Source organism: Phyllobates terribilis, unplaced genomic scaffold (assembly GCF_046119375.1).
Source record: "Phyllobates terribilis strain yellow unplaced genomic scaffold, ASM4611937v1 Scaffold_4__5_contigs__length_816908805, whole genome shotgun sequence".
Classification (NCBI taxonomy): Eukaryota; Metazoa; Chordata; class Amphibia; order Anura; family Dendrobatidae; genus Phyllobates; species Phyllobates terribilis.
Window position 1 is genome coordinate 539,789,094 of NW_027362764.1, and position 17,559 is coordinate 539,806,652.

Genomic DNA, 17,559 nt, shown 5'->3' on the forward strand with positions numbered 1-17,559 from the left:
AAAGGTTTTTGACAGCAGGGTAATTTCCCCTAGCCATATATTCTGCTAAGGTCATTTTGACATTACACTAAGGCTGTTTTTGTGTTAAAGAGCTTGAAAGGGGACAGATACAGTCCAGGGGACTTCATGCATGCCTTTTCAGGGAAATTGGAAGTGTTGTAGTAGTTTTGATTTGCTACTATTTGATTTTGCAGCTAACTGATTTGTTTGGAAACAATTCGGCAAAGATAGAGAATTTGAATTTCAAAAGATTGATCTCTCTATCATATATACAGTATATATACTGTGCACACCCATATATATATAAAATATATATATATATATATATATATATATATATATATACATATATATGTATGTACATATACCCTCCTTATTGATGCTATCGGTAAACCACAGGTAGTACCTGGAGAAGCAATCAGTTCCTGACAATCTTCCCTATACATTATTCAATGTGTCCTGTCAATATTCACATACATTATTTATAAGCTCTCTATACATTAAACTGTTTATATGTTGCACCCATTGTGTGTAATCTATGGTTCTTCATCTATTCAAAAACTAGAAGTCTAAACGTGCCACAACAATATACATTTCTCATAGACTGCCTCAACAGCTCAAGTGCCATATATTTTAGACTTTTAGATTTGTAATGTATTATAAACATATGAAGCATATGAACTTGTATAAATTGTACATTGCATTGTCATATATTTTAGGTTTGTTTGCAATATTGAAAAAAGGATTACTGCAAGATTTTAATTCTATAGTGATTACTTGGTTCTGCAATCACTATAGCACTGAGCTACCAGCATAAACCTAATTATGGCTCTACTCAAGAAATTGGTTGGAAGACAATTGCCTCACTTGGATTTCCTTTCAGACAGAATTGAGAGTAGTGCTGTACTGTATAGGGAAGTGCTGTAATCTGTAGGGTCTTGGTAGTGTTGTCTGAGTACTCTCGAGGCCTAACCGAGTATCTTCGGCGTGCTCGCAAAATATGCTCTTGTTGCCGCAGCTGCATGTCTCGCGGCTGTCAAGCAGCCCGCGAGACATGCAGCCATGGGGATGCAAACATATTTTGAGAGCACGCCGAAGATACTCAGGACTCGAGCATGCTCAGATAACGCTTTATCCAAGCACGTTTGTGCAACACTAGTCTTGAGTGAATACCTCCTGTATAAACCCAATCAACAACAGAGCCGCTAAATGCATACCTATGCTTAAAAACTAGGGTATGTTCATACACTGCTTTCCTGATGCATTTTTTCAGTGCTTTTTTTCCCTTAGGAACAACACAGTATTTTACAGTAACAGTAAAATGTATTCTAAAAACTCACTAAGGATATGTGCACTTGGTGTCTATTAGACGCCTGCGCAAACACTGAGTTTTCCCAGGCATGTCCGCTTTAGGAAAAAATCAGGAAGCTTCACCAGTGGCTTTGCTGTTGTTGCACCTCCGCCGTTGACAGCTTTCACTCTATCCTTTCAGTATATGAGCATGAAGAATGAGCATGTCACTACATTTAATTGCTCCAGGGTTTCCATAGCATGAAGCAGTTTACACTGAGTTTTCCCAGGCATGTCCGCTTTAGGAAAAAATCAGGAAGCTTCACCAGTGGCTTTGCTGTTGTTGCACCTCCGCCGTTGACAGCTTTCACTCTATCCTTTCAGTATATGAGCATGAAGAATGAGCATGTCACTACATTTAATTGCTCCAGGGTTTCCATAGCATGAAGCAGTTAAAAAATGTGACATAAAAACGAAACGTGCACAGCAAAGTTGTTTTTCTGTTCATTATGTTCATTTTACGGGACGTTTTTGCAGCACTTTTTCAGGCAGATTTCAGGCATGAACCGCTTGAAAAAGACATATCCTTATGTTGTGTGTTTTTTTTCTTGTATATTTTGACCTGTTTTTAAATAACGCAGCATGATAATTCTTTCAGTGTTTTTGCTGCAGTTTTTCTCCATTGAGATAATATGGTTGAGCCATAAAAACGCATCAAGAGTGCATCAAAAATGCAGTAAAAATGCAACAAATTTCCACTGTGTTTTTGCCATATTCTGCCTTTTTCTTGAGGAAATAAATCAGGAGCATATATAAACAGCTTAGACTGAAAGGGGTTGTCTAGCACTTATATCTAGCACCGGCAGTGCCAGAGGACTGGGCTGGCTCCAGAAGCGGTGTTTGGAAGTTACTAGGACAGCTTTAGCCTGGATCTGGTGGGAACAGTCAAATGGCTAGAGTGTTTCAGAGACGTATGATAACATGCTCCTTTAGTTACTTGACCATTGCAACCTATCATAGGTTGCAGCAGTCCTGGGAGCTTCAAAGCAGAGCAGACATTTCTTTTGGTTCCAGCGCAGACCTTTGGAGTGATTTGCACTGGATCTGCGCCTGTGTTGAAGTGTGAGTATTCCTCATTTTATTTATTTATTTTTTAATTTCTTTATTTTTGTTTATTAATTTATATAGGAAACAACCAAAACCTGAAGCACTGAGTGTGCCACATTCGTAGATGACTGCAGTAACTTAATACAATGTCCATATACAGTACAGACCAAAAGTTTGGACACACCTTCTCATTTAAAGATTTTTCTGTATTTTCATGACTATGAAAATTGTACATTCACACTGAAGGCATCAAAACTATGAATTAACATATGTGGAATTATATACTTAACAAAAAAGTGTGAAACAATTGAAAATATGTCTTATATTCTAGATTCTTCAAAGTAGCCACCTTTTGTTTTGATGACTGCTTTGCACACTCTTGGCATTCTCTTGATGAGCTTCAAGAGGTAGTCACCGGAAATGGTTTTCACTTCACAGGTGTGCCCTGTCAGGTTTAATAAGTGGGATTTCTTGCCTTATAAATGGGGATGGGACCATCAGTTGTGTTGTGCAGAAGTCTGGTGGATACACAGCTGATAGTCCTACTGAATAGACTGTTAGAATTTGTATTATGGCAAGAAAAAAGCAGCTAAGTAAAGAAAAACGAGTGGCCATCATTACTTTAAGAAATGAAGGTCAGTCAGTGTGAAAAATTGGGCAAACTTTGAAAGTGTCCCCAAGAGCAGTTGCAAAAACCATCAAGCGCTACAAAGAAACTGCCTCACATGAGGACCGCCCCAGGAAAGGAAGACCAAGAGTCACCTCTGCTTCTGAGGATAAGTTTATCCGAGTCACCAGCCTCAGAAATCACAGGTTAACAGCAGCTCAGATTAGAGACCAGGTCAATGCCACACAGAGTTCTAGCAGCAGACACATCTCTTCAACAACTGATAAGAGGAGACTTTGTGCAGCAGGCCTTCATGGTAAAATAGCTGCTATGAAACCACTGCTAAGGACTGTCAACAAGCAGAAGAGACTTGTTTGGGCTAAAGAACACAAGGAATGGACATTAGGCCAGTGGAAATCTGTGCTTTGGTCTGATGAGTCCAAATTTGAGATCTTTGGTTCCAACCACTGTGTCTTTGTGTGACGCAGAAAAGGTGAACGGATGGACTCTACATGCCTGGTTCCCACCGTGAAGCATGGAGGAGGTGTGATGGTGTGGGGGTGCTTTGCTGGTGACACTGTTGGGGATTTATTCAAAATTGAAGGCATACTGAACCAGCATGGCTACCACAGCATCTTGCAGCGGCATGCTATTCCATCCGGTTTGCGTTTAGTTGGACCATCATTTATTTTTCGACAGGACAATGTCTGCAAACACACCTCCAGGCTGTGTAAGGGCTATTTGACCAAGAAGGAGAGTGATGGGGTGCTACGCCAGATGACCTGGCCTCCACAGTCACCAGACCTGAACCCAATCGAGATGGTTTGGGATGAGCTGGACCGCAAAGTGAAGGCAAAAGGGCCAACAAGTGCTAAGCATCTCTGGGAACTCCTTCAAGATTGTTGGAAGACCATTTCTGGTGACTACCTCTTGAAGCTCATCAAGAGAATACCAAGAGTGTACAAGCAGTCATCAAAGCAAAAGGTGGCTACTTTAAAGAACCTAGAATATAAGACATATTTTCAGTTGTTTAACACTTTTTTGTTAAATATAGTCTAAGGGATAACATTTCTCCTTATGGAGAGTGACACATCAGCTCTGGCACATCAAGGTAAGGAGGCTTATTCGCTGTGCAATGCTCCTCTGGGAAATTTAATATGCAAATTGCCTCTTCAGAGAAAAAAGAGGACTTGTACTCTATAGCGCCACCTATTGGAAGCAGCAATCCTACAAGTTACATTCAACCCTTTAACGAGTCGTGCAATATGACTTAGGATAAAAGCCAAATCAGAATCTGATTGTGACTTGTAGGATTGCTGCTTCCAATAGGTGGCGCTATAGAGTACAAGTCCTCTTTTTCTCTGAAGAGGCAATATTGCATTGTTAACTATATAATTCCACATGTGTTAATTCATAGTTTTGATGCCTTCAGTGTGAATGTACAATTTTCATAGTCATGAAAATAAAGAGAAATCTTTAAATGAGGTGTGTTCAAACTTTTGGTCTGTACTGTAGGTAATCTTAAGAAATATTACATAGCATCTTGACAGTGAGGTCATTAGTCATAAATTCTTAGTAACAGGTATACAATAAAACGACCTAGTATGAAGTTTCTTTATAACATCCACAAAATATAAAATGTAGGTCAAGAGAAAAGCAGATAAAGAAAGAGAAAAGAAGTAGAGAAAGCACAGGGGAAGAAAGTGTTAGGAATCGTGGCTCTGTGTTCCCCCTGGGAATGGATTAGGTCCGGTGCTATGCTACTCTGGTCGCAGGGACCACCATTGTCCTGACCCTGAAGGCGGAGCTACTACGCTTGCATGGAGACTGTCCAAATCTTATGGAACATCTCGTTCTGGTGTTGTAGGATGTGTGAGGACGCGGGACGTCGTGTCTCTCACTGATTTCTCTGGTTTCCAGGCAACGCAGGATGCAGGACTATACAATGGTAGGATGTTGTCCATTCTGCTGTTCAAACTAGCAGGGAGTGGCTGTTTGGGGATGATTGGGAGGTATTCAACGCCTGATCATTAGGTGGTCTATTTTATCCTGCTCCCTGCTTAGTCATTTGTTGTTTATTGCAGTTCCTATGTGTTTGGTGGTGAGTGGTGCTAGCATTAGTGCTGCTATCTTTCAGGGGTTTTCTCATTTTCTCTTCTGGATTCACTTCCTGGGGTTCTTGCAGAGGTACTCACCTGGTTCTTGACTAGTCACCAGACGCCAGCTGTTCAGCGACACTAGGCCTGGGAAGGGCTCTGCCAAAGTCCCCATTCCATTTACTGGGAGCTGGGTGAAGAGTATTCCAGGCCCTCAAGGGCTCGCCTAGCTGGGCAACTTGTTCCAATTGCATCTGTGGCTGCGCCTTTGCAGGTTTGGTGTCTGTCTTGCTGGGTCCCTCTGCACAGTGCATAACAGAAATACAGGGAAGGAGTGGGGTGTTACTCAGACTAAGGGTCCAGTGTTCGGTGATCCTCGATATATGCCTGTTACTCGGCAGAAAATCTAAACTTGAACCAATAAAACCAAGTTTTATTAAAACGGCTGTAGGAGTTGCTAGCTGTAGTGGTCAATTCCTCCATCAACATCATTTTAGAAAACCAAAGGGCGATTGTCAGAGCAGTATCTTTTTTCCAGACCAGGGTGATGCACGCCCGAGATGTCACAATTAGGTTCCTCAGTATAGAATGCCTGTATGTTTTTAGAGGGATGTAGCGGTGATAGTCTATTTATTATTTTAAAATTATTCATGCCTAGACAACTAAAGAAGTGTTTAAGACCCCTTTAACCGCTTCCCGACCGCCCACTGTAGATAAACGTCCGCGCTGCCTGGGCTCTGTGCAGCGCCGACGTTTAAAAACGGTGGGTGGTCCCGCAGCGCTCAGGACCCCCAGGGTCCTGCAAGCACTGCGATTCCGGTGCAGAGCGTTAGCTCTGACAGGGGAAATCATCGGGACCTGATTGGATCAGGTCCCAATGATGTTAACCCTTTGCTATGTTCTATATGCCGCGATCTATAGTGATCGTGGCATATAGAAGATAGACAGAGGAGAGGGGGTCGTCTTACTTACCTCTCCGATGACTCCTGATACCTTCCAGGACCTGGCGTTGCTATGGCAGCTGGTGGTCACATGACCGCCTCCGGCTCTGCCATATATGGTGTCCTGCTAGGCTCAGCCTGCAGCTGAAGCCTGGCAGGACACACTGACTGTGAAACAGTCAGCAAAGATCTCATCCAATGTAATACATGTCTATTACATTGGATGAGATCAGTGATTAGAAAAATAAAAATTAATGTCCCATACAGGGACTAAGTAAAAATGTAAAAAAAAGTAAAAAAAAAATGTTTTTAAACTGTTAAAAAAAAATCAGAAAATAAATAAAAATAAATAAATAAAATATTAAACCAATAAATCCGTATATTTATGCAAAACCAAAAAAAGTACACACATTTGGTATCGCCGCGTCCGAAACAACCCGATCTATAAAACTGTCACACTAATTAACTCCTTCTGTGTACACCGTAATAAAAAAATATAAAAAACGAAGCAAAAAAATATGCTTTTTCATCATATCGCCAAACAAAAAGTGGAAAAAAATGCGATCAAAAAGCAAAATGGAAATAAAAATGGTACCTCTGAAAACGTCATCTTGTTGCGCAAATAAAATGCCACCATACAGCTCCATCAGCCGAAAAATAAAAAAGTTATAGCGCTCAGAATAAAGCAATGCAAAAAAAATTTTTTTCTATTAAATTGTTTTATTGTGTAAAAGCGCCAAAACATAAAAAAAATATACAGTAAATGTAGTATCACTGTAAACGTACTGACCCAAAGAATAACGCTGCCTGATCACTTTTACCACACGCAGAACGGCATAAAAAAACCCTCAAAAAACAATTCCTGAATTGTTGGTTTTTGTTAATTTTACCTCCCAAAAAACGGAATAGAAAGCGATCAAAAAATGTCACGTACACAAAAATGGTACCACTAAAAATGTCAACTCGTCCCGCAAAAAACAAGCCATCACATGACTGTGTCGGCCGAAATGTGGAAAAATTATAGCTCTCAAAATATGGCGATTAGTGTTGAGCGATACCTTCCGATATCAGGAAATATCGTATCGGATTGGATCGGACCGATACCCAAAAAGTATCGGATATCGCCGATTCCGATACCGGAAACCAATGCAAGTCAATGGGACACAAATATCAGAATGAAAATAAACCCTTTCTTTCCTTGTAGGTTAATTCTACATGAAGTAAAACAACTAAGAATAATGTAGAATGTATTACGCGAAAAGCCGGCAATTCATCACCGACAATTTATAACAGAAAGAATAGAGCTTCACACATAGATTAGATAGATAGAAACATGTCAGTCACATATATATGAAGTACAGTGACAGTGTTGCTTACTGTACTTGTCATTTAGTGTAAAGGATTTATTTAAAAAAATAATTGTGTTTTCATGCACTGTCTCTTTAAAAAAGCCGGCCGGCAATTCAGCAGCGGTACCCGACAATTTATAACAGACAGAATAGAGCTTCACACATAGATTAGATAGATAGAAACATGTCAGTCACATATGTATGAAGTACAGTGACAGTGTTGCTTACTGTACTTGTCATTTAGTGTAAAGGATTTATTTAAAAATATAATAGTGTTTTCATGCACTGTCTCTTTAAAAAAGCCAGCTGGCAATTCAGCATCTGTACCCGACAATTTAGAATAGAAGGAATAGAGAATCATACATAGATTAGATAGATAGAAACATGTCAGTCACATATATATGAAGTACAGTGACAGTGTTGATTACTGTACTTGTCATTTAGTGTTAAAATAAAGGATTTATTTAAAAAAAAATTGGCATGGGGTTCCCCTTAATTTTAGTCTCTAGCGGAGGTTAAGCAGATGGCTGGGGCAGATGTTTGAAGCCTGGGAAGGGGGTAATACCCACGGAGCTTCCCAGGCTACTAATATGAGCCCCCAGCTGAATAACTAGCCTTTACTAGCTATTAAAATGGGGGACCCCCTCAAAAAAATGACGTGAGGTCCCCCCTAATTGAATAGCTAGCAAAGGCTAGGCAGACAGCAGGGGGCTGATATTAATAGCCCAGGAAGGGTGCCATGAATATTGGCCCCCTCCCAGGCTAGAAACACCAGCCGTCAGCCGCCCCAGAAATGGCGCATCCATAGGATGCGCAAACTCTGGCACTTAGCCTCGCTCTTCCACGCTGCCCTGGTGCCGTGGCAGGGGGTAATAGGGTTGGGGTTCATGTTAGCGCCAGCTGCCATGAAGCCCAGGTTAGTAATGATGGGCATCTATAAGACAACCCCATTACTAATCTGCAAAGTGTTAAAAAGAAAAAACACACTACACCCAGAAAAAAATAATTTATTTGAAATAAAACACACAATTTTATTTAATTCTTAGTTTACTAAAAAAAAATAGTTACCTGTCCACGTTCCTGCGCTGATCTCCCATGCACAGCTGTCACATCTGGAGTTGGTGACAGCTGTGCATGGCTGCTGTAAGCTCACACTGCCGGGAACACGTCTGCTCCCGGCAGCGGGAGCCACTGACTGAGGTCACCGGAGTGCATTCAGGCAGCGCAGCTCCGGAGACCTCCTTTACGGCACTGCTGTACCGTGGGAATTTCTCACGATACAGCAGGGCCGTAAAGGAGCTAACCGGAGCAGCGCTGCCTGAACTCCGGCGAACTCGCTTATGCAATGACGGGGCTGCTTTACGGCCCCATCATTCTAGCGGTGGCAGCGGTTCAGAGCGGTCACATTCTATGTGGCTGCTCTAAACTGGAGATCATCGTGGGACACTCGTGGACTACTACGGAGGGGTAAGGATAAGGTTGTGGTTTATTATTTTATATTTTATTACAGGAGATCGATGGCTTCGGGGAATTAGGTGTCTAGGTGAGTATAGGTGTAGTTTTTTATTTGTTACTTTATTTTAGGTGGCGATCGGCGGGGACAGGTAATCTATGAACTAATTTATTGTAGGCAACCACTGGCCACCAATGACATGTATTTAAAATTTATTGGGGACACAGTAGGGCAATTTAAATAGCAGGATCAGGCTGATGGGAACTACTGCTCCCATCGAGCTGATCCTGCTGGCACGAGTGGACGGGGGACAGACATAGGCCGATGGAAGTAGTAGTGTCACATCGACCTATGTCTGCCTGCACGCACACCCGCAGACATCGCACAGACACCGCACACACTCGCAGACATCGCACAGACACCGCACACACTCGCAGACATCTCACAGACACCGCAGACATCGCACAGGCACCGCACACACCCGCACACATCGCACAGACACCGCACACACCCGTAGACATCGCACACACCCACAGACATCGCACAAACACCCCGCACACACTCGCAGACACACGCACAGACACCCCGCACACACTCGCAGACACACGCACAGACACCCACACACACCAATCATGACGGGCTGATCGTCTGGGAGGTGAGGATGACCTGTGCGGCCGTGGGAAAGTTCATGTGAGTTCATGCAATGCAGTGAAGCATGAACTCACATGAACCCTCTGAGGGCACCGTGGCTACTTCAAATGAACAGCTGATCGGCATCACCTGATACCTCAGCTGTTCATTTGAAATAACCGGTGGGAAAGCGCAGCACAGAACGGGAAAGCCGGCGGTGAAGTCTTTTCACTGCCGGCTTCCCCGCCCGGGTCCTTCACTCCCCACTCCTTGGTGCTGCGCTCCCCGCCCTGTCCTAACTTACGATCGGGATGGGAGGGGGCGAGGGGAGCGGAGGATCGGGGTGGGAGGCTGCGGGGAAGCAGTATGGGGCTGTGTGATTGTTTAAAAGCCGGCGGCTTTTTACCGCCCCCCGGCTTTTAAACGATCAGGAGAATTCTCCCACGCTGGGATGGCATTCTGATGACAGACTGGATCTCAGCTGAGCGCTGCCATCCAGCTTGTCATACTTCAGAGACACTGCAGAGCGCAGGCATTATGGGAACTTCCGATTCCGGTATTCGATATTGTAAAAGTATCGGAATTAAGTATCGGAATTCCGATACCGCGAATATCGGCCGATACCCAATATTTCAGTATCGGAATGCTCAACACTAATGGCAATGCAAAAACTAGATTTTGCACAAAAAAGCATCTCTTAGTGTGTGACAGCTGTCAGTCATAAAAACCCGATATAAATCTGGTATCTCTGTAATCGCACCGACCCGAAGAATAAAGTAATTTAATCAGTTATATCACACGAGGAACTGCGTAAAAAATATATAAAACCTATTCTTTACCTGCTACTGATTTGTTTATTATATCTCCCAAAGATCGCAGTAAGGCTCTGCCCACATTTATCCTGCGCTCTGCGCTAAGCGCTTACACCAGAGTTTCCGTGTAAATTTCTGAAATACATGCTTCAGACGGAACCCATGACGGAAGATTCCCTGTTATGAGGCAGATATAGGCTACTGTGGATGCCGTCTGGCCTGTGATCCCACGGTGTCATTTGTTTTAGGCGTGCATAAAAGTGCGGTTGGCCACAGTTTTGTGCACTTCTGAAAAAAAGGACAACGCTAAACTCTGATGCCTCATTACAGTGAATGGATCCCGCAGGGGTTTCATCTGAATTACATCACTTGGAAATTTAGATGGAAACCCCGATGTAAGTGCTCAGCCTAGAGCGCCGGATAAATGTTACGTAAAATGTTCCCAATAAAAGCTTCAACTCAGTCCTCAAAAAAATCTAGTCCCCACTCAGGTCCATCATCTGTTAAAAATATAAGGGACTTCCAAGTTACTGGTAGCAGAAAGGCTCTGGAAAAGCGAAATGGCCCTTGCCCCCCAAAAGAAATTCAGAAAATTTTGTGCTCCCAAATCCAAATGCCTATTCTACAATAATTTGTTCTCCAATTGTCAAATAGCACTCCGTCCCCCCCAGATCTCGCCGTATGGCTGAGCGGTACGATACAGCCACATATGGGGTATTGCCACTTTTAGAAGAAATTGTGTGACACATTTCGGCACCATTTTTACCTATTGCCCAGTGTGAAAATGTAAAATCTGAGGGTAAAACATTTTTTTGTGGTAAAAATATAATTATGCTTTTTTCACTGCCCAATGGTATAAATTTAAAAATTAAAAAATACTCACTACTTCCCTAGATGAATTCCTTGAGAGGTGTAGTTTACAAAATGGGGTCACTTGTGGGGGTTTCTGCTGTTTCGGCATGTCAGCGACTCTTCAAATGTGACATGGTGTCTGCAACCTATCCCTGCCAACATAGCACTCCTTTCTCTTCCGAACCCTGCCGAGCACCAAAGCAGTGGTTTTCCCCCACATATGGGGTATCGGCGTACTCAGGAGAAATTGCACAACAAATTTCATGGTGCAATTTATCCTGTTATCCTTATGATAATGCAAAATAAGGGAATGAAAAACATTTTTGTGGGAAAAATGTGAAAATTTTATTTTTACGGCTCAATATTATAAACTTCTGTGAAGCAGGTGGGGGTGCAAGGTGCTCACCACACATCTAGATAAGTTCCCTAAGGGGTATAGTTTCCAAAATGATGGCACTTGTGGGGGATTTCCACTGTTTAGGCACATTAGGGGCTCCCCAAATGCGACATGGCGTCTGCTAATTATTCAAACAAATTTTACATTCAAAAAGTCAAATAGCGCTCCTTCCCTTTCAAACCCTGCCGTGTGCCCAAACAGTGGTTTGCCTCTACATATTGGGTATCAGCGTGTTCAGGAGAAATTGCACAACAAATTTCATGGTGCAATTTATCCTATTACCCTTATGATAATGCAAAATTAAGGGATGAAATACGTTTTTGTGGGAAAAATGTGAAAATTTTATTTTTACAGCTCAATATTATAAACTTCTGTGAAGCACCTTGGGGTTCAAGGTGCTCACCACACATCTAGATAAGTTCCCTAAGGGGTCTAGTTTCCAAAATGGTGTCACTTGTGGGAGGTTTCCACTGTTTAGGAACATCAGGGGCTCTCCAAACGCAACATGGCGTCTGCTAATTATTCAGACTAATTTTACATTCAAAAAGTCTAATGGTGCTCCTTCCCTTCCGAACCCTGCAGTGCACCCAAACAGTGGTTTTCCCTCACATATGGGGTATCAGCGCGCTCAAGAGAAATTGCACAAAAAATTTTGTGGTCCATTTTTTCCTGTTACCCCTGTGAAAATAAAAAAAATGGGTCTAAAGTAACATTTTTGTGAAAAAAGTTAAATGTTAATTTTTTTCTTCCACATTCCAAAAATTCCTGTGAAGCACCTGAAGGGTTATTAAAGTTCTTGAATGTGGTTTTGATCACCTTGAGGGGTGCAGCTTTTAGAATGGTGTCACTTTTGGGTATTTTCTGTCATAAAGACCCCTCAAAGTGACTTCAAATATGATGTGGTGCCTAAAAAAATGTTTTTGCAAATTTTGTTGGAAAAATGAGAAATCGCTGGTCAACTTTTAACCCTTATAGCTCCCTACCAAAAAAAAATTTTGGTTCCAAAATTGTGCTGATGTAAAGTAGACATGTGGGAAATGTTATTTATTAACTATTTTGTGTGACATAGCTCTCTAATTTAAGAGCATGAAAATTCAAAGTTTGAAAATTGCTAAATTTTCAAAATTTTTGCCAAATTTCAGATTTTTTCACAAATAAACGCAAGTGATATCGAAGAAATTTTACCACTATCATGAAGTACAGTATGTCACGAAAAAACATTCTCAGAATCAGGGGGATCTGTTGAAGCGTTCCAGAGTAATTACTTCATAAATTGACAGTGGTCAGAATTGAAAAAATTGGCCCGGTCACGAAGGCAAAAACAGGCTCTGGCGCGAAGTGGTTAAAAGCTCTGTTGTTGACTGGGTCATTTAAAGAGGTTTTAACTCATGACAACTAATATGACCGACAGGAAATAGCACACAAAATGTTGTGGATCATGATGGTTCAGGAAAATTAAGCAGCTATAATTGTTAAGTTGGAATGGTATTTTAGTTAAAAAAAGTCCTTTACTGTACATAAAAAATTTTCAGACCTTTATTTTTTCAAATTTTATTTTTAATACTCAGAAATACTCAATTGAAATTATAAATCCAAAGACTGACAACTCTCATTTCTATTAGGCAAAATGTTTTTATATAATCAATGATGTATAGCATAGAACTAACATGGTTAAAATTTTTATGGAAAAAGATATTAGAAAATCTTTTTTTTTTCCAATTTTATCTTTTTTTAATTATGTGCCTAGTTTGCCTCCTTTAACAGCTTGTGGATTGCCCATATACAGTCAGTGAAGTGATATTCTACAATGTCATTGCAGAGTAAGCAGCTGCACAAGATTTTCTTGCTGTGAAAGCGTAGAGCCAACTTTCACACATAACTAGACCACTGATAGAAAAGGCAGAGATAGTTTATTACCAACTCTGTCTTCTTGATTGCTGTATATGCACAGCGCTGAACATTGTGTATACAGAGCAGGAACCACTATCATGCGATCACAAGAGGCATGTAGGGAGCAGGAGCTGTTGTATCTCTATTCGATATATAAAAATAATTGTTTCAGATAGTGGAACAAAATGTAAATACAATTTAGTGGTCCTATTTGGTCATTAAAAAAATATAAAATTAGTAAGAAACAGACACATATTTCCTTTTTTTCCTTTGTTATCGCCAGATATCGACAAAAAATGAAAATAACATAAACATGATGCCCATCATATCCTGAAAAAATGCAAAAATTATTAATATTGCATAAGAACATTTTTTAGAGCTCTTAAAACCACATTATGAACACCCCCCCCAAATGTCAGAAATGGGTAAAAATGACCTAGTCTTGATCTCGTGAAAGACAGTTCAACAAAATATAATGAGTTTTGCCACTTAAATCTGTACCTGTACCAAATCTGACATTTTAAGTTGAATGCGCTACAATGATGTTAAAAGTAAAAAAGAGGCAAAAAAATCAAAAACTTCAACAATGAGTAGAAATATAAGCATATTTAAGCAGAATGTATATTTTTACAGTGCCAGGTTTATTGTGCTTTGGATGTACACTGCTCAAAAAAATAAAGGGATCACTCAAATAACACATCCTAGATCTGAATGAATGAAATATTCTCATTGAATACTTTGTTCTGTACAAAGTTGAATGTGCTGACAACAAAATCACACAAAAATCATCAATGGAAATCAAATTTATTAACCAATGGAGGCCTGGATTTGGAGTCACCCCCAAAATTAAAGTGGAAAAACACACTACATGCTGATCTAACTTTGATGTAATGTCTTTAAAACAAGTCAAAATGAAGTTCAGCATTGTTTGTGGACTCCACGTGCCTGTATGACCTCCCTTCAATGCCTGGGCATGCTGATGACATTGTGGATGGCTTCCTGTGGGATCTCCTCCCAGACCTGGACTAAAGCATCCCCAACTCCTAGACAGTCTGTGGTGCAACATGATGTTGGTGGATGGAGCAAGACATGTTGTCCCAGATGTGCTAAATCAGATTCAGGTCTGGGGAATGGGTGGGCCCGTCCATAGCTTCAACGCCTTCATCTTGCAGGAACTGCTTACACACTACAGCCACATGAGGTCTGGCATTGTCCTGCATTAGGAGGAACCCAGGGCCAACCGCACCAGCATATGGTCTCACAAGGGGTTTGAGGATCTCATATCGGTATCTAATGGCAGTCAGGCTACCTCTGGCGAGCACATGGAGGGCTGTGCGGCCCTCCAAACAAATGTCACCCCACACCATTACTGACCCACTGCCAAACCGGTCACGCTGAAGGACGTTGCAGGTAGCAGATCGCTCTCCATGGCGTCTCCAGACTCTGTCACGTCTATCACATGTGCTCAGTGTGAACCTGCTTTCATCTGTGAAGAGCACAGGGCTCCAGTGGCGACTTTGCCAATCCTGGTGTTCTGTGGCAAATGCCAAGCATCCTGCACGGTGTTGGGCTGTGAGCACAACCCCCATCTGTGGAAGTCGGGGACTCATACCACCCTCATGGAGTCGGTTTCTAACCGTTTGTGCAGACACATGTGACGCGCCCCTGGGCCTGTGTCGCGCTGCGTTGCGCATGCGGGAGCCTACCCGGAGCCGGATCAGTAGAGGGTTGTAGTCTCGTGGCGGTGACCCGGTCCGTGCCCAGGGAGTCAAACTAGACGGCAGTCTATTAGTAGTAAATAGTTGATGACTACGCCACCCGTTGAGTGCAGCCAGGGAGCTGCTGCTGCAGGGCAGACCGCTGAGGCCGGTGGTAGGATTGTGCAGCGTGATAGTATAACCCCCAACGGGAGGGGTATGGCCTCAGGGCAGCCGACGTGGATGATGGGGGTAGCAGGAACCACTCAGAGACGGTACGGTGTAGTTCAGGGTCTTTACTGGTAACCACAATAGACCCTCCCGGAGTACTTGCTAGCAAACGGGGCCTGGTCAGTCTTTGAGCAGATGGGATCTCCCCTGGCCAGGCGTAGTTATAGGCCTCACAACTGACTGTACTCTTCTGGCTACCTTGCTAGAAGCTGATGTAAGTAGCCCACGTCCCTGAGTGTACCGTGTGGTGCTCACCCGTATGGCCGGTGACTCGGGGCCTTCTAATGGCTTCCGCTCCACGATGGCGGTGCTGGTCATACGCGTGTGACCGTGCCTTCGGGCTTCTGGGCCAGAGGACCTGAAATCCCCTGCCTGACGGATTCTGCTGCTGGGTAGAAGTTAGTCCCCACAGCCTCGGACTCCGGGTCCGGTAAAGAATCTTCTTAGTCAGGGCGAGCGCTGCAGCTGCCAGCCCCTGACTCCTTGGAACTCTGCTGTTTCCTATGCTGCTTCTTGTCTCCACTCTCCTTGTCTGACTCACCCTGCCTCAGCCCCGGGTTTATACAGGGGAAGTTCTTCCCCTCCCAAAACTGGGCAGGAGGTGTGGCATGCACAGGATCCCTGACCAAAGGACCTCCCACCTGCTCTCAGACATAACATTACATTACTGTGGAAAACCAGACCCCTGGGGTGCCACATTCCCCCCTAGTGAAATTTAGTACTCCGGGACTAAACACATTTAGAAAAACATAACAAAGTATAACAATAACAACACAATAAGAAAAACACATAAGATGGTTGCGGCGTGTCCGCAACCGGGTGCAGTCTTTGAAGAAAAGCAAAGGTGTCCATTTCACCAACACAGGGAGACGTAACCAGGTAGGGGTCTGTCCTACCCCGAGTCCTTAACAGTCTCTAGTCCATCCTGGGTTACGCTCCAACTATATACAAGGATTCCCGGTAAATCCACCAAGGTTTCCTAAAAACAACTGGAAACACAAAATTATTCACAAGCAACAATACACAGAAAAACATAAATAAAACAATTTATACACTTTAAATTCTCCAGCGTGCGGGTAACTGGCCTCTAGTGACCCGAGTGGACCTACGGAGCTGACTGTCTGGCCCTGAACTACAGGGTGTAGGAGCTGTCAAGGGTAAACTGGGCAGCTGTCTACCGGCTCTTTGTCTCACTAGGGGTACGGCAGGCTCACTATAAGCAGAGGGTTGATTCTCCTGTTCTGCTTGTGTGGAGTCTTCTGCCTCCTGGACCGGCTGTTCTTCCAGCTCTACCCGTTGCTCCGTAGGTTCTTGGGATGATGGTTGGAGGAAGGTGAGTACGGGTACCACAACTGCACCATTGACTTGAGTCCAAGACTGAGGGAAGTCCCCGAGCACGGTACTAACCATATCTTCCCTTTCTTCCACGGGTCGATGGTCTTCTTGTTCCTCTTCAGGGTTCCTCAGTTGTTCGGGACACTTCTTCAGGTGGTCCCGGGATACAATGGCTGTGGTTTCCCCTCCGTCTTTACTGATGGTACAGACCTTCGGGTTCTCGTGGCTTGAGGGCAGTACGGTGTACGGGTCCTCCTCCCACTGGTCATCCAACTTGTGGAGCCGTCTTTTCCTCTTCAAGACCTGCTCTCCGGGTACCAGGGGAACAGCGGGAGCATACTGGTTGTAAGTCTTCTCTTGTCTTTCCCTAGCCTGACAGAGACTTCGCTCCACGCTCTCTTGTACTCTCCGGTACTGCTGCTGCCTCTCTGTGTCCCAGTCTGTTTCTGGTGAAGTGTCCTCAGGTGTCAGGACTCCCATTTCCAGGTCAACAGGTAACTTACCAGGTCTCGCCCTCATTAGGTAAGCCGGGGTACAGTTGGTGGAACCTACCGGGATGTGGTTGTATAGGTCCACCAGATCGGGCAACTTCTCAGGCCACAGACTGCGTTCTTCCAGGGGCAATGTTTTTAGCAGATCCATTACCACCTGGTTCATTTTTTCACAAAGTCCATTAGTTTGCGGATGATAGGGTGTCGTCCTTATCTTCCGGCAGCCATACAGATTGCAGAATTCCTGGAAGACCTCCGCTTCAAAGGCAGGTCCCTGGTCCGTCAGCACTTGGTCCGGGTACCCGTGTGGACGGCAGAAGTGCTGCTGGAAGGCTCTAGCTGCTGTTTGAGCCGTTAAGTCCTTGACGGGGACGACAACCA